The 24,836-nt window shown below is 40.4% G+C and overlaps 1 protein-coding gene across 2 annotated transcripts in view; it reads left to right on the top strand.

Moving 5' to 3' along the window:
- The first annotated feature begins 16 nt into the window (after nucleotides 1–16).
- Map3k2 (mitogen-activated protein kinase kinase kinase 2) overlaps nucleotides 17–24,836 on the top strand; it is an 80,352-nt gene continuing 55,532 nt past the window's right edge. For both annotated transcript variants that reach the window (XR_003482285.2, XM_027400670.2), the window contains exon 1: nucleotides 17–561. The gene's annotated coding sequence lies outside the window, so the exon portion shown is untranslated. The remainder of the gene's footprint in view (nucleotides 562–24,836) is intronic.

The following is a 24,836-nucleotide window of genomic DNA, read 5'->3' as shown; positions in this document are numbered from 1 at the left end:
CTCTCTCGCCTCAGCCGGGCGCGCGGATGCGGCGGGTTCCGCTCCCGGCGGGCCGAGGGGTTGCGCGCACACGAGCGAGCCGCCGTGACGTGCTCCGCCGTGCTACGCCAGACATCACGGGTCTCTGTGTAGTAGCGGCCCGGCTGTTCTCAGCCGCATCGCCTGGCGAGGGTGGCGCGGCGTTCGCGGTTCGCGCAGGGCTGTTCACGGCGGACGATCCGGTGGCAGCAGAGTCGCTGCTTCCGCTTCGCTGCTTCTCCGGCCACTGGCGACGCGGGCCCGTGGCTTCCTCCTCTTCGGCCCAGCTTACCCCGCGGGCGCTGGGGCTGCAGCTATCCTGAAGCGGTAAAGAGGCTCCGGGCCGCGCGCCCGCTGCCCCATGTGAAGCAGGCTGGGCCTGGTCCCCGGCCCGCGCCCGGTTTCTCCTGCGGCCCGTCGGGCCTCGGGGGCCCAGTGAGGCGCCGCTCCTGGGGGGCGCGGTGACAGGCCGTGCGGGGGCGGAGGGGCCAGCTCGGTGGCCTCCTCTCGGCCCTCGGCTCCGCGATCCCCGCCCAGTGGCCGGTAAGTGCTTCTGGCCCAGCGTGCGACTGGGCCCAGGGACGGGAATTCCATTGCAGGGGGGTCGGGGGTGGGGGACAGCCTTGCTAGGCTAGCGCTGACCTCAGAACCTCGAGGTCAGTGCGCTGTGGGCTGGGAAACTGTCAGATTCGTACTCCGCGGGAATTTTGTTCTAACCAGAAGGTTGCAACCGGGCGATCGCCGGGAAGCTGGGACCGACGACGTGCTTTTAGCCAAAAAAGTGCTCGTCTTTGGGTTGTGTGGTAAGTTAGTGATGAAGGTTGTTTTCCCTTAACTTGGGGCGGTCGGCCAGCTCTCGAGGTGCATATACTTTGCTCTCTGTAATTGTATGTCAACTCGTCTCATCTTCCCAGCCCCCCGCCCCGCCCCCCGCAAGACGAGTATGCACTCTTGTCAGCTTTAAAGATGAAAAATTGAGGCTCAGCGAGATAAAGGTGTAACTTCCCAAGGTCATGCAAGTGGTCATCGAGGAAGTTCTTAGTTCACATATGCAGATATGTTTCTGTGTGAGGACTGTGTTTCCCCATCTTGCAAAAATAAGTATGTTAGAGAATGAGATTGGCTGGAGAGTTTGTCCCTGGTTGTAAGTTCTAAACACATAGCTAGATAGCATTTACACTTTTTGACTTATATTGTTGGATATATTTTGTTGCAGCCTTGTTCCCAGGCATTTTAATTTTCAAAGACATTACTTGTGAAGAAGTGCCTCTGAGCATCCTTTTATGTGTTAGGACTGTACAGAAAACAATTTATCATCTTTTTCTTTTTAGGTTTACTTTAATGTGTCAACAATTTATCATCTTAATTGAACAGAAGAAATACACTTGATAAGACTTATTGAGGTTATGTTTTAATTATGCATTTTGTGCTATTTTCTTTGCAAACTTTGTTGCTGGATTATATGGCAATACTTAGTGATTTTGCATTGTCTTATGCAGTATTTCAGAGTTTAATGTCAAAAGTCAATGTGTAGAATATTACAGAAAGTAGTCATTTGTTGCCATGGCTTTTGTGTCTTTGCAAAATGCTACGAACCAAGTTAATAAGCTGACAGAAAATTCTCATTGTAGCATCAATCTGTTGTGTTGTATTGAGTAAGCAGGGCTGGAGCTCTGTACAGAAGAAAATGCTGATAAATTGAAGCTTCATGTAACTACAAATTCTCAATTATAGTACTCACATTTCACTTGTATTATACCTTGAAGGAAACTTGTAGTTGAATGTGCTTGTAATAACCTATAGGGAAGAAGTCACATTTACAGAGTTCAGAGGTGAATGGCTTACAGACTGGTTTGCTGTTTGGCTAGAAAACTAACATTTGTTGAAGTAGGTTGAATTTGGTGTTATTGTAGAGTGGTTGTCTAGTCATGCTCCTGGTGTGTCTGTTTTGAGAGAACTAGCTGTCAAGGGCTTATCTTAAATAATTACGTATTAGATTGAATCATTTAAGTGATGTCTTAGGTTGAGTGTTGCTCCCTAGTTGATGCTGCCAAATCTGTATTAGGTACTGCACTGCGTGTAGTGTGCTGTGCTTTCTGCAATTGGGCCTTTAGGTTGCTTCTTTCCCACTCTGGACAACTGGAGCTCTCTAAGTCCCTTCTTTCTAGCTTTCTATTATGAAAGCAGTTTAAACATAAAGAAAAGCTGTCAGTAGTAAACAGCCATATGGTGGCCTTCTCCACTCACCATTTGTTGATAGTTTGTTGTATTTATCTTGTTTGTAAATGTATATTATTTTTGGTTGAACCGTTTGAAGCTAAGCTATTGACTTTTGACACTTTACCCTTCATATGTCAGCTTGCTTTGCCTAAAGACAAGAGTACATTCTTTTTCATGGATAAAATAGTTATTCTCTTCAACATGATAATTCCTTAGTGTAATATTAAAAACAAACAAACAAACTTATGTGCATGTGTGCATGGCTGGTGCCCATGGAGGTCAAAAGAGGGCATCAGATCTCCTAGAACTATACAGGTAGTTGTAAGCCACCATATGGATGCTGAGTACCAAATCTTGGTCCCCTGCAGGGCAGCCAGTGCTCTTAACTGATGAGCCATCTCTCAGATCTCTCAGCGTAATCTAAAATCATGCATATTTATATTTCTCCAATTGTTAAAAGGTCTTCCAGAACGTTGTACAGCCTTTCTTACCTAGCCAAGATCTCATCAGAATTTATTCTTTGCATTTGTTTAACTCCTTTTGATTTCTTCTAATTTAGACTACCTAACCCCTTCTTGTAAAATAAAGAAATATTAGAGAGAGAGAAAGAGAGAGAGAGAGAGAGAGAGAGAGAGAGAGAGAGAGAATTCATTTGTCTTAGAAAGTGACTCACATTCTGGATGTGAGAAATTTTCCTTCCAGTGGAGTCAACTATAAGCTCTTTCCTGTGTCCCACTTAAACTAACTGTTGATTGTAAACCAGTTTTAAAGAATCTCACAAACAAGAATACCTGGTAAATGATGCTATATACTTTTTTCTCCATTTTTTAAATTTATATTAGAAACAAGATTGTTTTACATGTCAACCCCAGTTCCTCCCCTGCCCCCTACTAACGCCCTACCTATCCCATACCAATTCTGCTCCCCAGGAGAGTGAGGTCTTCCATGGGGGTGTCTTCAGAGTTTGTCACATCCTTTGGGATAGGGCCTAGGCCCTCCCCTGTGTGTCTAGGCTGAGGGAGTATCCCTCTATGTGAAATGGGCTCCCAAAGTCCATTCCTGTGCTAGGGATAAGTACTGAGCTACTACAAGAGGCCCCATAGAATTCCGAGGCCTCCACACTGATATCCACATTCATGGGGTCTGGATCAGTTCCATGCTGGTTTCCCAGTGATCAGTCTGGGGGCCAAGAGCTCCCCCTTGTTCAGGTCAGCTGTTTGGGTTTCACCAGCCTGGGCTTGACCCCTTTGCTCATCACTCCTCCTCTGCAACTAGATTCCAGTTCAGTTCAGTGTTTAGCTGTGGCTGTCTGCTTCTACTAATGTCAGCTGCTGGATGAAGGCTCTAGGATGGCATATAGTTAGTTAGTCATCAGTCTCATTATCAGGGGAGGGCATTTAAGGTAGCCTCTCCACTGTCGCTTGGATGGTTAGTTGGTTTCATCCTTGTAGATCTCTGGACATTTCCCTAGTGCCTGATTTACCTTTAAACCTATACTAGCCCCCTCTCTGATGGTATCTTTTATTTAGTATTGTTTCTTATCAGGAGTTTTACAACTGTCTAGTCCCTTTGCTTCTTGATGGTGTTTGATCATATGGTTGAAGGAGTTATAGTAAGACCTGTTTACTACTACAGTTACCAGTGTATCTGTTGGGGCATGGTGGGTATCTTTTGGGGCATGGTGGCACTCTCTTTTATTCCAGTACTGGGAGAGAGGCGGGTGGATCTCTGTGAGTTTGAGGCCAGCTTGGTCTACATAGGAGTTCCAGGACAGCTAGGACTAAATAGGGAAGCCTTTTCTCCTAAAAAAGAAAAAAGATCTCTGGGTCTATGGTAAATGACTACAGTGGTGGTGCTAGCCTGTTCTTCAGTCATCTTTTAAGAATTAAATTTTATGTGCTTGGGTGTTTTACTTGCATGCATGTCTCTGAACCATATGGGTATTTGGTGCCTGCAGAAGCCAGAGGGTGTTGGATTCTTTGAAATTGGAGTTACAGATCATTGTAAGCCATTGTATGGGTGCTAGGAATCTAACCCAGGTCCACTGGTAGAGCAGCCAGCCAGTGTTCTTGACCACTGAACCATCTCATCAGCTTCTATGCAGTCATTTCATGTACAAATTGTTGTAGTGTGATCATCCTTTCCTTGCAAACTCACGTGTGAATTCAATTGTGTTGGTCAATAGATGGAAAGAAGAGTATGGAAATTGTGATATATCCTGGGCAGCTACTCCATTAATTAAAATCTGGTTTTTTGGATTTTTAAGATTTTTAGTGATGAATTCAAAGTATCACCTGTTATGAATTGGAAAAGAAACTTAGCTTGAGAAAAACTGGAAGAATCCATGACTGTCTTTTCCTGTAATGAATACTTAGTAAAGAAATTTGTTTACATTTATGCAGTCAGTATTTGTTGCACAGGAGTATCCAGAAATATGGAACTCTGGGTTGAAGAATTTTAAGTTGTGGGTTGGGAGGAGCAATGTATGTAACTCACTGGTTGGGAAAATGCTTTGAGGGCACAGGGCCCTGGGCTTAAACCCTACCACCGAAAACAAAACAAAAAACAAAGATTGTGGTTTTGAACTTTACTCCTATAGTCACATTTCATAATGATTGTATAAGTAAGCATTTGTGAATAAAGGATGAATGAGCTTCTGATAATGAGGCATATTAACTACATTTAGAGATGGACCTCATTTTTATTAAGCCAGATATAAATAAATAATATAAAATCAAATTTCTTTTTCTTTTTCTTTTTCTTTTTTTTGGTTTTTGGAGACAGGGTTTCTCTGTGTAGCTTTGGAGCCTATCCTGGCACTAACTCTGGAAATCAGGCTGGCCTCGAACTCACAGAGATCTGCCTGCCTCTGCCTCCCGAGTGCTGGGATTAAAGGCGTGCGCCACCAACGCCCGGCCAAATTTATTTTTCAATAAATTTAGTATTTGATTGTTTTAATGGTTTCACAGTAAGATTTCCTTAAGTAGAACATCCTTTCATTAAAAAATATTATTTAACTCTTGAAACAGTTTTGAAGGTTTTTTACATATATTTTTGTAGATCAAGATGGTCCATTTACACAGAAATGAAAAGCCTAACTGTTATTTCTAATATGATTTTGTAGTGTATCTCTATATCTACATATGTATATATGCATACCTAGCAGAAATACTAATATAATTTTGTCTTGGATCCCTTGGGTTTATTTTGAATATTGGTTGACTATGTTCCTCATGGTACATATTTGCATTGTGCTATTTATTGAATTGTTGCTTTTGTTTTACTTAACTTAGATTGTTATTTGTTATTATTTTAGAAATTATGTATATGTGCACAGTGCAATTCAGACCCCTTGCAGCTATAGTACCAGGCAGTTCTGTGCTACTTGATGTGGGTGCTGGAACCAAGTCAGCTTTTCTGCAAGAGTGAGCTGTCTTTCCATCCCCAAGATTTGCTTTTCTTGTGTGTGTATATGACTTTCAACACATGGAAAGCTAGGGGCAGAATCTTTTTTTAGATTCTCTATGATAACTAGCAGACTGCTTTTCTTCCTTTTTGTTTTTTTTATTGAAAACATTTTTACATCATTTCTCTCCTCCCTCTCCTCCTCCCATGTCCCCCTCCCCCATTTACAGCCTCTTCTTTAATCATCACTGTTACACATATCAGACTTGCTTTCTTTTACTTTTTCTGTTTTGAAAGGTTTCTCTGTGTAGCTCTGGCTGTTCTGGAACTTGATCTGTAGATCAGGCTGCCCTTGAACTCAGATCCACCATGACCTGGCCAGACTGATTTTCTTATATGTGCTTATCAGTTGTCTGTTTGAAATTCATAGTACCATAAATTTAAAAACCTGTATATAGCTCATAAGTTTTGTTTTTTTCCCCCTAAAGATAATTCCACCTGAACATAATGTCCCAGGCAGTTCTGTGCCACTTTGTATACACACCTGTCTCTACCATCATTCTGACCAAATACACTGTAATCATTTCTGTCCTCCAGTGGGAAGTTAGCAATTCAAGGACAGAAGTAGTGTTTTGTTGATTTTGGTACCCACAAATCTAGCACAAGTAAACAGTAAAGGCTTCCACTTTTCAATGTTTTAAGACTACTTAAAAGAGGTGAGTATCCCAAATCACTGTAGAATATAGTAGTTTTTGTCTAATTTTCTGAGTTTCCTTTTTCTCTTGTTCAATTTATATGACTTTATGTAGCTGACTTAAAGCATAATTTTCTGTTATAGGTACTGATGTAAGTACTACTTTAAGTAACTTAATTCAGTTAATTCCTACACTAGCTCAGTGAGCTAGCAACTATTACTATGTCTAAACTGTAGATGAGGTGTAATAGGTAATTTGTCCATGTTTAGACTAACTTTTGTAGTGAACTAGGACTTGGATTAAGACAGTCTGGCTCCAGAATCCCTGCTTTCACATACTGCCTCTCTGTTTGAGTTGCTTTACCAAAGAGAAGGACTTATGCAGTCATTGAGCATATATTAAGCCTGGGGAGGGTGTTTTCCAAGGCCTTGAAAAGTAGGCAACAGTAGGAACCAAATGAACAAACTCTAGATGTGAACTGACTGCTTTTAATACCTACTGAAGACATAGTAGGTATTATATAAACTATTGCTTATAATACTTACTAAGATATTTAAAAATACAAAAGACAAAGAAGGTAAAGGTCAAAGGGTCTCAATCCTTTGAGTTGAATAACCCCTTCTCAGGGGGTCACCTAAGAGCATCAGAGAACACAGATATTTACATTACGATTCATAACAGTAGCAATGAAAATAATTCCCATCACAACATGACATGAGGAGCTGTATTAAAGGGCTGCAGTATTAGGAAGGCTGAGAACCACTGATAAAGGTAGTAAGTAGGAGCTTGGCAGTCAGACCTAAATGAGTGCTAGTGCTTCTCTTCAATTACTCCAAGCTTTACTTGCCTTATCTATCAGTAAGATAAGGATTATAGAGCTTAACACACAGATTTGTTAGCATTTGTAAATGGGATAGCATGTTCAAGACAATTCCTATCATATTTGTGCATGTGTGCATGTGTACACATGTATGTGCACACATGTACACATACTATATATATATATATATATATATATATATAAAACATGTATATATCAGTTGATATGAAATCTACAGCCATGTAGACTATGTACAGTGAAACAATATTAATATTAGGGCTGGTGATACTCATTTTAATAAAAATAAGGGAAATAAAAATGACCTGTTTTGTCCTAAATATTTTATTTTGTATTTATATTACATTATTTTACAGGGTAGATGTAAAGCATTCTGAGTACATGGTCCACCTATAGTTTCCTGGTTTTCCCCACTAGTCTTTTCCAGCTTATTTATCTATATGAAATTTTTTTTGTAACTAGCCATTAAGTCTAATTATTTGACTTCATTTTCATAGTTTCAACTTCCTTAACTTTTTTTTTTTTTCCCAAGTCAGGGTTTTCTCTGTATAACAGCCCTGTCTGTCCTGGAATTCGATTTGTAGACCAGGCTGGTCTCAAACTCACAGAGATCTGCCTGCCTCTGCCTCCCAAGTGCTGGGATTAAAGCCTAACATTGGTTTATGTGATTTTAATGAACTAATTATCGAAACTACAAAACCATATCTAACTCTCAGTAAATTGATGGAGCAGAAATAAATGTAGGGTTGATTAAAAACTGCAGAACTAGTAGTGAGTAGTGCAGAATGAGGATTTTTTTAAAAGTTGGTGGTGCTCTTTGGGGGCATGTTTTGCTGGAGGAAGTATGTAACTGGATGTGGGCTTTCAGAGTTTTAGTCCTCATTCTACTTCTCTCTGCTTTGTGCTTATGGTTGACGACGTGAGCTCCCAGTTCCTTCTGGTTGACATGTCTGCTGCTTCTACCATTCTTTCCCATCTTTGGACCCATAAGCCCAAATAAATTCTTCCTTCTGTAACTTGCCTTGGTCATGGTGTTTACCCAGCAGCAGAAAAGTAACTACTACAGAATCTTTCAGGTGTATATATGCCTAGGGGTGATGTAGCTGGGTTATTTGGTGGTAGTATTTTTAGTTTTATGAGAAACCACATATTAATTTCCATAGTGGCTACACATTCACATTCCCATTACCAGTATGTAAGGATTCCTCTCAACCCACACATCCTTACCATCATTGGTTGTCAGTCCCCGCCATCTCTTTTTGGTTGATAGTTTTCTGACTAGGGTGAAATGGAATCTCAAAGTAGTTTTAATTTGCATTTGGCTAAGATGTTGAACACTTTCAAGTATTTATTGGTTGTTTGTGTTTCTTCTTTAGAGAATTATCTGTTAATTTAATAGCCCATTTATTGGATAGATGATATGGATTTTTTTGGTGTTTGTTGCAGTTCTTTATATAGTCTAGGTATTAGATCCCTGTCCAATGGGTAGTTGGCAAAGACTTTCTCTGTACTGCCAACCCGGGATTCACCCCCCCCCCCCATTGTTTGCTTTGCAGAAGTTTTTAAAGTTTTGCAAACTGCATTTGACAACTCTTTGGGTTACTTTCTGTGCTATTGTGTATTTTTCCTTTCAGAAAGCCCTTACATCTAGCTATGTCTTGAAATGTTTTTCTGTAACAGTTGTAAATCTTCAGGTCTTAAGGTCTTTGATTTATTAGAATTAATCTTAGTGTAGGCTGAGAGATACACAGGCCTAATTTCATTTTTGGCAACAGTAAAAGGTACCTGAACTAAGTAACAAAATAAAATTCAAAATCTAGCATGTAACACGTTGAAGTGTTTCTGGCAGTGGTGCTGTCCTTATCACATTAGGAGAGACCACATTACAACCTAGTTTTCCGAACATACAACATGTGCTTTCACATATGCAATACCAGTGGTTTTAGATCTAGAGAACTGTATGTTAAGAATTGTGGTGTTTTTAATGTACATACAAATTTTCTCTTACAAGTCATAATGATTCAATTATGGAAAACAAAGACAGTACTTTTGTTTAACTGCCATTTCTCAGAATCTAAATAACAAGTTAATATAGTTTAGATTGTGTTAGAATGCTTGATTTTTAAATGCTGTTTGAGGACTGGGGAGGTAGCTCTGTAGGTAAAGTAAGTACTTGCTGTGCAAGCATGAAGACCTGAGTCAGTGCCAGGAATCTGTGTTAAAAGTTGGGTATGGTGGCCCTGGGAAGTCTGGGGTGGGGGATACAGACAAGTGGACCTCTGAGGCTCTTGACCAGCTAGCCTAGACTGCTTGACAATTTCCAAATCCATGAGAGACCCTGTCTTAGAAAATGAGGTGGATGACTCCTGAGGATGATCAGCTACACACATGTCTGTTTGATTTGCTGACTTGAGTTTCATTATATAAAAAAATTATTGATTGAATTTTGGCTTGGAATTAAGGCAATATTTCTAGCAATTTCTGAAAGGGCTGTTAGTGTACTACTGCCATTTTGCATTACATGTCAATATGAAGTGGCACTCTGAATATTGATGGACACAAAATCAAATATTGGTCAGCTCTGAAAAATTTTGAAGATTCTTTTCAACTGCAGCATGATATACTCAGTCAACTTTTAAAGCATTTTATAAATGTAAAAATGAGCAAGAGCAACAATTTCACCAAATCTGTATTTGCTTTCTTCTTTATTAAATGTTAAAATTACATTTCTTCTAAAGAATTACTTTAGAATAAAAATATAGGCAGCAAGATGGTTCATCAAGTAAAGGTGTTTTGGTCTGTGTAAGCCTTATGATCCATGTTTGATTCCTGGAACACCTGTACAAGTAGAAGGAGAGAACAGACTCCACAGTGTCTGTTGACCTCCACAAGCAAGCCATTGTTTGTGTGTGTCTACACCTATACTCTCTTAGACATAAAGTAATAATGAAATAATTTAAAAATCCATTTAAAATAAAATTATTTGCAGTTACCAGTTCATGTTTAACTTATGTGTCTCTTTTGTATACCTGGTTGTTTAAAATTCTCAGGTGAAAAAGGACTGTGAGTGGAAAAGGCTTAAGCATCTCTGATATAAATTGTATTAATTGCTTTATGTTTAGATTGAAACAGGTGACACTAATCTCATTTTATTAGATTAAAACAAAACAAAACAAAAAACTTAAAACGTTCTCTATTATCTTATGGTCAGAGACTAGGCAGGTGTTGTGTGACATGATTTCATGGGGAGATGCAACATGCATCTACTCACCCCAAGATAGGGAGCCCATGACAGACTAAAGTATGGCTAACACCCAAAGAACAACTTGGTGAACCACTAAGTTTTATTTTCTAGGGTTACTTAAGGGAGAAGAAATGACTGAAAGACAGCTGAATCACCTAAGTTCACCCCAGCATATAGAACAGCTCACAAAAGCTGGAGCACAGCCAGGCGGTGGTGGCACATGCCTTTAATCCCAGCACTCCAGAGGCAGAGGTAGGAGGATCTCTGAGTTTGAGACCAGCCTGGTCTACAGAGCTAGTTCCAGGACAGCCTCCAAAGCCATAGAGAAACCCTGCACAGCCTGCAGATGGCTCAACAGGTTAGAGAGTGTCCTTTAGAAGTGACTTAATAGATCTAAACTTCTTCCAGGCCCAGGTCCGGTCCCAAGAGTCTTCTCTGTAGTTTGGCTTTAGCTGAGAGTGGCTCTTCAGCAGTCTTTGTTGCTTACTTAGGGAGGGAGGAATCCAGTTGATCTAGTCAGTTTCAGGCACTTCCTGTAACAATAAGTCTTTACTCCAAAGCCGCCTGAGCCCTGCCACCACGTGGGTGCCTTCTGCCTTCTGCCAGCTGCCTGTGTTCTGCCCGTCACCACGTTAAGGTTCCAAGTAACACACAGAGACTTATATTAGGTACAAATGCTGCTTGGCCAATCGACTAGGATTTCTCATATGCTAGCTCAGTCTTAATTATCATAAATCTATATATTTTATAAGACTTATTGTGGACAACTAACGCTGGCGCCCTCTCTTGCCGGTGGATAACATGGCGACTCCAGAGCAGAGACCAGCAGGAAGAGCAAGAGAAAAGGATGACTTCTTTCTTGTCCTTGCTTATATATGAGTCTGCCTGCTATGTCACTTCCTGCCTGGATCGAAAGACTTCTTTTTACTACATTTCCCAGAATCCTCCTCGACTCCTAGTCCCGCCTAAATTGCTGCCTCATTGGCCAAACAGTGCTTTATTCAACAATAAGATAAACATACACAGAAGTACATTCCCCATCAACTTCCTGAAGCTATTTTGAGTTGTTTACCTTCTGTCTTAAGTAGCTTCCCTGGGAGATGGAGTGTTTCAGTCTCTCAGAAAACTGCTATACAACTGCAGGTAGGAAACCTGCACACAGTCTTAAATTTGCCTTTTATTAGAACTGTGAGGAACCAGATTCAGTGCCTGGCTGTGTTAGTGTTTTACTACAGAGCTATGTCCCCAGCCCTTACTTCTGGATTTATCAAAATGCATTTGCCTGGGTATTCTTAATATAAAAGACATGTTAGTATATGATTCTGAGACCCACAGCTTAATAGAAATATATTGAGGCTAGGTAGTTGTTGAACATGATAGTAGTATGAAGGTAGATTTGTTTCCAGACAGTACTTGGGAACAGCTTTATTTAATATAATTAATTGATCTGAATGAAAGTTCTTAAAAACATTATATATCCAGATGCCTTACTGTGCTTGGTAGTGCAGAACTTTAGGCTCTCAGTGGATTCTTGAAAGAGTAAGCTAGAAGTCATAGTCACCTGTGAGGCCACCAAGAAGTACTGGGTCCCAGAAAATCTCACAGATTTGAATAGTTCTGATTTTATGAATGGAAGAACCTAACTAGTGAAATACATTTCTGGAGCTACTTTAGCCAAAAGTGAGGGATCTTTTAAGAAAAGAAAAAAAGTATTGGAGAATTATATGCAATTCTTTTATGCTCAATAGAAACTAAAAATTTTAGGGAGAAACTTTGGTAAGTCCAACATACATAAAAAGTGATTTTTGAGACAATTATCTACCAACTTTTTTTTCTTGGAATTCTTTGTATCCCTTTTCTGCCCTTCAATCTTAACCAAGATGCAAAAAGTGCACGAATCTTGCATTTCTTGCTAATCTTGCTTTTATTGGTGTTTGTTAATCTGGTAGCTGCACTAGCTAGTATTCTCACCATGAAGTCCTGTGCTTTTTTTAATAAGAGGAGCAAGTAGGGGGGAAATGCCTTCTTTGTAAGCAAAAATGGTTATTACAGAAGTGATTTGATTGGAGGCAAGGGGAAGACCAAGTACCTTAAATTTGGATATGCAAAAATCTCAGAAGGGAAGGTTGTAGGTGTTTCTTGGCAGTAGATTGAGAGGAGAATCAGTGCTTGCACCATGTGAGAGCTTTATCAAGGACTTATAACTAATGTGACATATGGAATAAGAGACTTAGGAAGGGAATAAAAGCAGATACGGTTGTGGGAGAGACTCAGAGGCCTGGCTCTGCAAATTTGAGAAAAGCCACTTACCAGCTTGTCTGAAGCAGTGGGTCAGTGCAGATAGATGATAGGTAAACCTCTGGGGCCACAGGGTGGAGCTGGTGGAAAGTCTGCAAGATGACATTTCTTCACAGCCACCTACCTCTTCATTTGCTCTCTGTGAAGGTTTTAGTGGTGGACCTGGATTTGGAAGAACAGCTGTATGTGAAGCAGGGAGACCAGAGATATGGTGGAATCTGTTGACAGCACTCATCTTTGTCTAATCATGTTTTTGAGAGTAATTTGGTCTATTGACCAACTGTAACCTGGATTAGGATTCTGGGAAATGTAGTTTGAATTAATCAAGCTGACCTAGTACAACTACAATAACAGTTAAGGGGTGGGGGAAATTCCACAAAGGAGGATGTTGAAGTTGTGGGTGTCTGCAATCTCTGCCCATGACAATCTGATAAAGCCAATTGCTTGACCTTTCCACGCCTGTTTCCTTATCTACTTTATAGGATTGTTGTGAAAAGTATTTAGCAGTGTCAGCATTATAAGTGTTGCAGCTCTGAGGGAAAAGGTTTCCCCAAGGGAAGTGTTCTAGTACTGAGGGGAACTGTGTCCTGGCAGTTGGGAGCCAAGTAATACCACAAAGTCACACTGCACAACAAACCTCCCACAAGAGATTTATTGGGAAAGACACAAGAGGGTGGCTGCCTCTGCTTGAGTAAGAAGCAATAAAGAACAGAGCATGCTTTAGATAGGGGTTCTTGGGGCTCAAAACTTTCCAGGGTGGGATTGGTAGTGTTTTGACTCAGGGATTGGTGGGTTATCAAAACCCAGAAGTGAGTTTAGTCTTTTTACCCTACAAGCATGATACAAACTATGGTAACTAGTAGCTTTTTTTATTAGTAATAATTACAGTAGTAATGGCAAGAAAGAAATAGGGCACATTTTGGAGGGAGAGATGAGTGGAGATAAGAATGTAATGTAAGGTTCGTATATTTCAGGATATTGCAATCCAGCTGCAAGAACCTATGGGCTAGAAATATGGGCTAGCGAGATAATAGCAAGTGTCACTGAGAGTAGTTAGTATTGAGTGTGAACTACTTAACATTCTGCCTGATGTTTCTAGATGGTAATTCTTTCCCACTGTCATTTATAGATATCTGACACCCATGTGCCAATGCACACTGTTAGATAATGTTAAGAAAATTATCACTATTTAACAAAAATAAACTGGAACCACCACTAGCAAACTGGAATGTATGGTTTCCCTGCACATGTTAAAATGAATGTGATGCAATGAAATATTTACAAAGTACCATGAGAATCTTTAGTATAAAACACTAAAAGCTCATAGCAAAAAAGTAAGCATTTAAATATATGTAATTATGATGTCAGTAGTAAGGTTGGTATTTTAGAAATGAAGTCTATTTAAATGTCAACCTCATCTAATAGAAACAAGATGTACATAGAAAAAAACCTCAGTTTGACTAATAAAAATAAATTCCCTATTCCATATTCCAAAATGGGATGCAAAAGTGCTCAGAGTGGCAAAAAAGTTAATTGAAAACATTTCCTTTCTGGGGTGGGGGTAGTGGTAGTGTATGTATACAACAGAGTTTTATTTATTCACCTACAAAGAAAATTGCATCATTTGCAGTAAATGGACTAAAGTGGACACCATCATGTTATGTGAAACAAGAAATAAGCTTGACTTAGACAAACATTGTCTGTTTTCTCATATTCAGGGAAACCATTTCTTGCATGCGTTGTTATGTGTATAGGAGTAAGGATTTCTAAAGAGGAGAAGGAGATATGCACTTGGGATGGTAGAAAGGTAAGCCCAGGAAGTAGGCTCTAGCAAGTCCTTTGGGGGGAAAAGCAGGCAGCATGTTATTGGTTTGTCATAGGGTTTTTGTTGGAGGTTGAGGTTTTAGTAATGTCTTCTGAGATTTGATGGACCAGCATAGCCTTTGACATTATTTGGGACTTTTGAATTATATAGTAAGTAGTAGAAAGGGAGCCAGAGTGGTTAAGAACACTTTGTTGCTCTTGTAGAGGACCTGGGTTTGGTTCCCAGTGCCTACATGGTAGCTCACAATCATCTGTAACCCCAGTTGCAAAGGATCCAGTGACTTATGCTCTCTGGGCACCAGGCATGCGCATGGGGCATATATACATACATGCAGGTAAAACACGTAAAATAAATAGATTTCAAGAATAAACAGCAGAAAGTATTAACCTCCTACCCCCAAAGTAAGAGTATTTTCAATATAAAACCTGGGCCTAGGTATTGTTTTATAGGCCAGTGTTAAGGTGTAGATATTATTTTAAAAGGATTTGTTTATTATTATTGTGTATATGTATGATGTGTGTGTGTGTATGAGTGCATGTGCCCTGGTGGAGGTCAGGACATTTTTATGGAATCAGCTCTCCTCTTCTACCTTTATGTGGGTTCTGGGGATTGAACTGAGGTCGTAAGGTTTGGCAGCAAGCACCTCTAACTACTGAGCCATCTCACTTCTGTAAATAATTATTTTTTACTTTGGAAAGATTTTAGAATTTTATTTATTTATTTATTTATTTATTTATTTATTTATTTTGGTTTTTCGAGACCGGTTTCTCTGTGGCTTTGGAGGCTATCCTGGAACTAGCTTTTGTAGACCAGGCTAGTCTCGAACTCACAGAGATCCACCTGCCTCTGCCTCCCTAGTCTAAAGGCGTGCGCCACCAACGCCCAGCTAGAATTTTTTAATTAAAAATGTATTTTATTGTATGTATGTATGTTGGTGTGTGCACTCCATGGCATTATCAGTTTGTGCTTGTGTGCCTGTATGTGTGCCTGTGTGTGTGGTGCGAGTGGGGGGGTCTGTGGTGATGTTGTTTATGATTTATTAAAGCCACTGGAGAGCAAAATAGCAAAGCAGCCATACTAGTTAGCCATAGAAGCCAGGCATACACCTTTAATAACAAGTCTCAGGATTAAGAGGTAGACAGATCTCTTAGTCCAAGACCACCTTAGGCTACCAGAAAGTGAGTCAGAGCTCACGCCTTTAATCCCAGGATTTGAGAGGTATAGTGTCCCGCGCTATGGCCTCGCCAGCAAGAACCACACAGGACATTCGGATCCTTCTGCAGGAAAGCTTTAATGCGTCTTGAGAGGAGAGCATAAGCTTACCAGAGCGGAGACCCCGAGCCAAGAATCCCGTCCCCTAATAAAGGCTGGCAGCCGCCGCCTGGGACGTGTCACCCTATGATTGGCTGCAGCTCCTCAGGCCATATGACGCCACGGAATAGGCAGAGATCAAGGAAATGGAAAATTACCCAGCGCCTGCGCAATAATTTACATTCAGTGCCTGCAGGCACCATCATTGTAATGGAGAATGCAGGGACGGCTCCCTACATCTCCCCCTTTTTTTATTAATTAATGATAAGGCTTTATATTTTTACAAGCAAATAGGTCACCCATATGTTGAGGGATAGAGGCAGAGGTTGTACCTTCCCAATCAAACATTAAGACTGTGTACAAGAGTCGCCATCAGGCTGTTAGCTTGACCCGAAGCGCTCTCGACCTGTCCTCTGCCGTTTTTCTGGGAAAGGGAGACTAGGGCAGGCAACCCTTATGCAGGACAACATGCCTCCCAGAGAAGCCTGCATACTGGGCAACTCTCTGTGCGATGCCTTGCTCAACATCCCTCATGGGCTGCTCAAACCAGACACTCTACCCTGTGCAATGAGCCTAGGCTCCGGGTGTGCAAGAGCTGTCTGGCCGGCGGCCTATTGCTTAAGCATAGTTAGCCAAATATCAGTGGAAGCCCCTTGTTCCAAAGCTACAAGCGCTTGGGCGATAACCACCTTGTCTCTCTTAGTTTGAGCCCTGAGCTTACAGACCAGCCAGAGAAGCAACATCAATCCGCAGCAAACGGCTGCACCAAACAATCCCATCCCCACCCATTAAGCGATCTATGATGACAATCTCTCCGTCAAGGACAGGAGTTAATCTGGATAATAGTGGCTCTCAACTCCCGGGGAGAGGGTGGAGTTCCGACTTTTGAAGGTCCGAAGGGGCTCTTCGGGTGAGTCTTTCAGGGATCCACAGGGGATTCTCTTCATCCTGTGGAAAAACATATATAGCTCCCCTGGATCTTATGAGAATAGGATCCGGGCCTCTCCAAAGACCAGTTAAGATATCTTTCCATTTTACCATTTCCTTTGGCCTTTCAGGTTCTGAGGTGTGACGCTTGGCCGCAGTATGGCCCCGAGCGTCAATGTTTATGAGGCTTTCCCCAGGCATTCCAGGCCTCTAAGAAGTGTTGAATAACATGCACGGCCTTTTCCCCTATCAAAGACTGGGAAAGCCATCTGTAATTTTCTCTGCTCCTCTAATGGTAAAAAGGAGTCAGTACCAAATAATGGGGGTGCTGATGGAAGTACACCCGCTGGATTAACAGGCGATGGCCTCATATTTGTTTTCACTTTTCTATCAGGGTGGTGTCTGTCTTGCTCTAGCTCTGTTTCCTCGCTAGAGTCTAAAATCTCAGAGTCTGAGCTGCTCAGCTCCAAGGCCTCTAGTTTCATTGTAGGGCAGAGGCTAGGTTTTGAGTCTTTATTTCTCTTAAATTTACCGGGGTGTGACCGGTTATTCCCTATTTTCTCTCCCCCTTTTTTTGTATCCTGGGGAGGGCCTTTTTCCTTAGACATGTCCTTCCTTTTTTGAGCTCCTAATCTCTCATCTCGTTCGGTTTCTGATATATTATCCTGTACCTCTTTAAGCGTTTTTTGACTCTCTGCTACCATGGGACGGCAAGCCTCAATCTCTAGACAGTTTTTAATTAGGTCTCTCTGTTTTGAAGAGCCCATTATGCTGGAGGCTACCTGGGGTAAGCTTGGTCTCGAACTGGAACACCAGCCACGGTGGGCATAATATAAGACCAATGTAATAAAGACTAGAATTAAGGCTTTTCCATCCCATAGTGGTGACAAATTAAAAGCAAAGTCAAAAAAGAAGGTGTCAGAATAAAGCATACCTCTCCGAACTTACCACCCTGCAGTTCTGAATCCGCCCTGTTAGAGGGGTCTCCGCAGTGCCGGCGATGTTAACAAGTTCCCGGGTTTCGGCACCAGATGTCCCGCGCTATGGCCTCGCCAGCAAGAACCACACAGGACATTCGGATCCTTCTGCAGGAAAGCTTTAATGCGTCTTGAGAGGAGAGCATAAGCTTACCAGAGTGGAGACCCCGAGCCAAGAATCCCGTCCCCTAATAAAGGCTGGAAGCCGCTGCCTGGGACGTGTCACCCTATGATTGGCTGCAGCTCCTCAGGCCATATGACGCCACGGAATAGGCAGAGATCAAGGAAATGGAAAATTACCCAGCGCCTGCGCAATAATTTACATTCAGTGCCTGCAGGCACCATCATTGTAATGGAGAATGCAGGGACGGCTCCCTACAGTATAGAAGGTAGAGGCAGTCAGTCTCAGGATTATTCTCCAGTCTTGGTGAGGATTGGCAGCAGTCTGAGGCTTGGTGAGAGCTCGTGGAGACAGGATCAGCCCTTTCAGCATGAGGTAGAGGTAAGAGCTAGTGGCTGGCAGCTTTGCTTTTTTCATCTTCAGCTTGAAGTTTAACCCCAATATGTGTCTCTGGGTCTTTTATTTATACTGCTACAGGTCAGAGGATAGCTTGTGAGGTGTTTCTCTCCTTCCATCAGGTAGATTCTAGGGATTGAACTCAGGTCTTAAGGCTTGGTGGCAAGCACCTCTAACTACTGATTCAGGCCTTCATACTGGACTGATTTTAGGATTTTAAAAAGATACTCTTTTTAGAATTTTTAAAAAAATATTATTAAATTTTGTAATTTAGTTTTTAAAATTTTTATTAGTTTCTTTGTTTTTTCAAGACAGTGTTTCTCTGTGTAGTCTTGGAACTTGCTCGGTACACCAGACTGATCTGGAACTTAGAGATTGTCTGCATCTGCCTCCCAAGTGCTGAGATTAAAGGTTTGTGCCACCAGGCTTGGCGGTTTTTTTTTTAATTCATTTTGCAGTATGGGAGAGTACTGAGGGCAGTATGATGGTGTACCGAAGACATGTATTTCTAGAATAAATAAATGAACTAAAGGCAATACAGTAGTGTGTATGAGTGGATTCTGAACAAGATTAGATTCAAAACTGAACTTAATATCTTCATTTTTTATATATTCATTATGATATAGTATTTTAAATATTTTATACATATTTCCTTTAATTCTTACAATATTCATGAAATAGATACAGTTCTTGTCCCCATTTTCCATATGAGAGACATGGAGAGTCATTGTTGTAATTACTGTCAGTGAACAGTGAGTAATATATTTGGTGAACCATTTATGAATTATTTTTTTTAATACCTCACAATAATACTCCGAGACAACAGTTAGGGCTCATATACTCTGTACATATGTCCAGAGTGATTTGGGAGTTTTGACTAAAGCCTAAATTTATTAGAGTACTAATTTTAAAAGCTACCTTTCATTTCCTTTCAGACTGTTTTATAGTATGGCTGGAGAGATGGCTCAGTGGTTAAGGGCACTGTCTGCTCTTCTAGAGAACCCAGGCTCAATTCCCAGCACCCACATGGTGGCTCAAGCCATCTGTAATTCCACTTTTAGGAGATCTAAAGCTTCCTTTAGTCTTTCTAGCCTCTTTGGGCACTGAATCCATGTACATGGTTCACAGACATACATGCAGGCACAACACCCATACATATAAAATAATAAAAGTTTTTAAAAAAGACTATCTTATAAAATACAGAAAAAAGATTTGTAGATACATATATTCTCTACTATTATTCTCACTATGGTTTAAGAACAAAAGTGGGAAGATGCCTCCTAGGTTTTGTGCTTCGTAACAGGTTGCCATAGACTTTGTAAGTTACAAAGAATAAAGATTTATTTTTTATGGGTTGGAAAATCCAGAATCAAGAAGTTATGGCTGGTGAGAGGACCATCTTGCTGTGTCATAATGTGGTAGAATACATTTTATGGGTGGGTAGAGCAACAGATCAAAGTTAGAGCTTCTAGCTTTTTTATTATTGGCAGTAACCTGTGCAAGAAGGCCAAGCCCTCCTGGCACAATCACCTCTCTAAGGTTCTATGTTTTAATATTGTCCTATTGGGAAAAGCTCAACAACATGGGTTTTTAAAGATACATTCAAGCCATAACAGTATATCAAATTGATTTTGATTGACAACTATTAGCATAATTATTACTATATAGTCAAGCTCCTATTAAGTACTTTACAAATATTAACTTGTTGGGCTGGGACTGTAACTCACAGGTATAGTTTTTACCTATGTACAAGAACCTGGGTTGGACCACCAGTACTGGGAGAAACTTAAAGCCACAAAGATACATTTACTCATTTCATTTCCATTGCAATTTGGAAACTAAGCAAAGAAATAAAAGTCATTTGCCTATGGTTGTATACTTGTTAAATAATAGTTTCAAGTTTCAAAATCAGTTTTGGCCCACAGTCTAAGTAAGCTCTTTACTACTTTCAAAGGGATCATGACCCATTCAGAGAGGAAATGTAGGTGACTGAAAAATAATGTTGTAGGTTAAAATCATGGGCCAAGCATGCTAGTGCATGCCTATACTCCTGCTACTTGGGAGGCAGAGGCAGGAGGATTGTCACTTTGAGGCCATTTTGAAATACAGAATGATACTCTATCTCAAAAAACAAAAGCCCCCCTCCCCAAATATAATATGAAAGATAGACAGGCAGATAGACTCCACAGGTGAGACGTGGCTATTAAGTTATTAAAACTTAACTAAGGAATGGCAAAATAGGTTCATAGGTAAAGGAGCCTGCTTTGCCTGACAACCTGAGTTCAGTCCATAGTATCCATATGGTGGAAGGAAAGAAACAACTTCTGAAAGTTGTCCTCTGTGACTTGTAGTATATACCAGGCTCATATATGCACATACATATGTAGACAAAGTAAATAAAAAAATTGGAACAGTTAAATTTCCCTTTAAATTTTATATCATTTTAATATCCAGGAGTGGTGTTGTACACCTTTAAAACCAGCACTTAGAAGGCATAGGGCAGGTAGATTTCAGTGAGTTAAAGGCCAGCCTGGTCTGCGTAGTGAGATCTTGTCTCAAAAAATCAAAACAAACAAACAAATGAACACATTTTATCTGAGTTTCGAGTAGCTAATGTGTCACAAAACTAAAAATGCATGAAAACATCCAGTGAGAGGTCTTGAGACCCCTTCCTTTAACTCCATCTGTCCAGTTCTTTGCAATGAGAGGTGACCACTATTGCTAGGAAAATACTTTGAAATTACCTGCATATATATGCACTAAAGTATTTAACCAATATTAGATGTTCAGCAATCAGCTGAACATTAAGGTATGCTATTTATTGTTTTTGTATATATATTTATCTGTGAAATTAATACCCATTTCCAGACAGTTGCCATATCTTTCACCTCCAAAAGTTTCCTTGGTCTCTTTTCTCTTCTCTAATACTTTATAGTCTTAATTAACTCTCTGTCCATAGCTTTCAGGCAACAAGTGATCTGTTTTTTTTTTTTCTCTAAGTTACTTTGTATTTCTAGGTGTGTGTGTGTGTGTGTGTGTGTGTGTATGTGTGTGTGTTAACCATTTCTTTGGTGTTACAGATTAAATTTAAAAGGTCTCAGCATGCTAAGCATAATAATTACTTTTGATTCATTCATTTGTTCACTTGTGTCAGTAGGTCATTCTTATATATTGCTGAATATTATTTATTCCATTATGTAGAGTTACTACAGATTTATTTAACTAGCAATAGACATCGAGTTTCTATTTGGTGATTACAAGTAAATCTAACAATTTTGTTTAAATATTTGTGTGAATATATGCTTTTACAGTTTTACAGTCTTATCATAGCTAGCTAAAGTTAGTTGTTAAAAGCCCTCCCTGTTGTTTATTGGTATTTTATTGCCATTACTGTTTTTACAGTGCCAGGGATTGCTAAACCAACCATTAAACCTCATCACCAGTTCTGCCATTGATTGATCTTTGTACTGTCCTTATATTTCTGTGTTACTGCGTAATTGGAATCATACATTTCAGATTTGTTTCTTTTACCTAGCACTATGCATTAAAGGTCCCTCTGATAGCTCATTTTTTAAAATTTCCTAAGTAATACTCCTCAATTAGTTACTTTTCCAATTGCTGTAATAAAAGACCCTGACAAAACAACATAAGGAGAAGAGATTTATCTTGGTTCACAATTCCAGGTCATAGTCCATCATGGCAGGGAAGTCATGGTGGCAGGGTGTTGAGGAGACAGCTTGGTTATTTTGCATCTACAGTCAGGAAGCAGAGTGATGTATGTTAGCAATGAGCCCTCTTTTTCCTTTTTATGCAGTTTGGGACCCCAGCTTGTGGAATGGTACCACCTAAATGACCATGGCAACTCTTATAAAGGAAAACATTTAATTTGGGCTAATTTACAGTTTCAGATGCATAGTCCATTATTGTCACAGTGAGAAGCATGGCAACATGAAGGCAGGCATGGTGCTGGAGAAGGAGCTGAGAGTTCTTTATCTTGATCCACAGGCATTAGGAGACTGTGTACTACAGTGGGCATATCTTGAGCATATTACACCTCAAAGCCTGCCCCCACAGTGGCACAGTTCCTCCAACAAGTCCACACCTCCTAAAAGTGTCACTCCGTATGGGCTGAAATTTAAACACATGAGTCCATAGAGGCCATAACTATTCAAACCACCATACCACCTCAGTTAACCCAATAAAGATAATCCCCCACAGGCATGCTAGAGGCTAATCTCATTTGGATAATCCCCCATAGAAGCCCACAGAGGCTTGTCTTGTAAGTGATTCTAGATTCTGTTAAGTTGACAGTATTATTACAAATCCATTGTATGATGTGCTGCAGTTATTTTTTATTTCACTTAAAGATCACATTCTTTAAATGTAATTTTTCTTTTTTTTTTTTACAAATTTCATTTATTTTTATTTTATGTGTATGAATGTTTACCTGAATGTATATCTGTGTGTACAATGTGCATGCAGTGCCTGCAGAGGTCAGAAGAGGGCGTCAGATCCTTTGGGAATAGAGTTACAGATGGTTGTGAGTCACCTTGTGGGTGTTGGGAATTGAGTCTGGGTCCCGTGGAAGAGCAGTCCATGCTCTTAACCTCTGAGCCTTTTGTAGAGTCACTAATTTTAAAATTTAAAATTGTATTTGTTCATTTATTAAGTTTGAGATAAGATCTTGCTGTGTAACCTTGGCTTAGACTAGCCTCAAACTTTTAAACTAGTGGCAGTCTTGAGCATCTTTAGTGCTGGGGTTGCAGGTGTGCACCACTATGTCATCAACAGCCCTCCCTTTCCCCCTTTCTGCCCTGTGCTTTTTTTTTTTTTTTTTTTTTTAATTCTTTTTGAGATAGGGTCTCTATATGTAGTTCTGGTTCCTGGAACTTGCTGTATAGATCAGGTTGTCCTTGAACCCAGAGATCCTCCTGCCTCTGCTTCCTGAGAGCTGAGATTAAAGTTATGCACCACCAAGCATGGCTCTCTCTCTCTCTCTCTCTTCTCTCTCTCTCTCTCTCTCTCTCTCTCTCTCTCTCTCTCTCTTTTTAACTGGGGATTAAATTTATGATCTCATTCATTCTTGCTAGGCAAGTGTTCTGCTACTGAACTATATCCCCAGGCCAGTTATGCAGAATCCTCCCAACACTTTGGATCTCCAGTCTTTTGTAATCTTATGACTTTGATTTATATTTGCATTTGTATTATTGTAATGGCTAGAAACAATATCCCTTGTGTTTGGTATCTGTATGTAGTTGGACAGTATATATTTATTTTTTGTATATTAAGTCTTAATGGATTGTGTACTGGTTACTTTTCTATTACTGTGATAAAACACTATGATCTAGGCAACTTGTAAAAGAAAATATTTAATTGGGATTACAGTTCCACAGGGTAAGAGTTCATGATGGTGGAGAGAAGGCATGGCAGCAGGAATAGCTGAGAGGTCACATCTCAAACAGTAGGCAGGAGTTGGAGAGCACACTGGGAATGGCATGAGTCTTGGAACCTCAAAGCCACTCTCAGTGACATACGTACTCCAACAAGGCCTCTGCTTCCTGATCATTCACAGATAGTTCCACCAATTGGAAACAAGTCTAAGCCTATTGACCTTTCTTACTCAAATTCCCACAGATTTGTCTTTGTGGACTCTAAGAGTTATGCTTTCTAGAGGCCAGTGCTTTGGCATACTTAGGTTTGTGCATGTACATATATTTTCTTTATCTTAAGATGTGCCACATTCTTTTATGCTGTGGAATATTTGTTTAATGATGCAAAGATGTGTTGCATTCTTTTATGTTGCATTTGTTTAACTCTGAAGTTGTATTACCTTGCCTGTCTGAAACACCTGATTGGTCTAATAAAGAGCTGAATGGCCCATAGTTAGGCAGGAGAAAGGATAGGCAGGGCTGGCAGGCAGAGAGAATAAATAGGTAAATCTGGGAAGAAAGATGGGGAGCAAAAGGAGGAGAGGAGGACATCAGGGGCTAGCCAACCAGTTACACAGCAAGCCACGAGTAAGAAGAAAGGTATGTAGAAAGATAAAAGCCCAGAGTCAAAAGGTAGACAGGATAATTTAAGTTAAGAAAAGCTGGCAAGAAACATGCCAAGCTAGGGCCAGACATTCATAAGAAAGAACAAGACTTAGTGTGTCTTTATTTGGGAGAAAAGTACAAAGAGCCAAAAGAGTAAAACAACCTACATGTGGCCATATATGTGTGTGTGTGTGTGTGTGTGTGTGTGTGTGTGTGTGTGTGTTTTGTCTGCATGCATGTCTGCATGCCTGGTGCTGTCAGAGGCCATAAGAGGGCATCAGATCCCCTGGGATTGGAGTTAAAGATAGGTGTTAGCAACCATGTTGGGTGCTGGGAATTGATCTGATGCCTTCTGGAAGAGCAACCATTGCCCTTATTCAGTGAGCCATCTGTCCAGTCACATGGCCTGTGTTTACTGTCTTACTCTAGTGTTTTTCGAAGAGCACATGTTTTCAATTTTGATTAAGTTCAGTGCATATTTTTAAGACTGATATTTTTGTTATTCTAAAAACAGTTTGGACCAGTT

Source organism: Cricetulus griseus, chromosome 2 (genome assembly GCF_003668045.3).
Source record: "Cricetulus griseus strain 17A/GY chromosome 2, alternate assembly CriGri-PICRH-1.0, whole genome shotgun sequence".
In the NCBI taxonomy this organism is placed as follows: Eukaryota; Metazoa; Chordata; class Mammalia; order Rodentia; family Cricetidae; genus Cricetulus; species Cricetulus griseus.
This window is presented reverse-complemented; position numbering and strand designations above follow the sequence as displayed.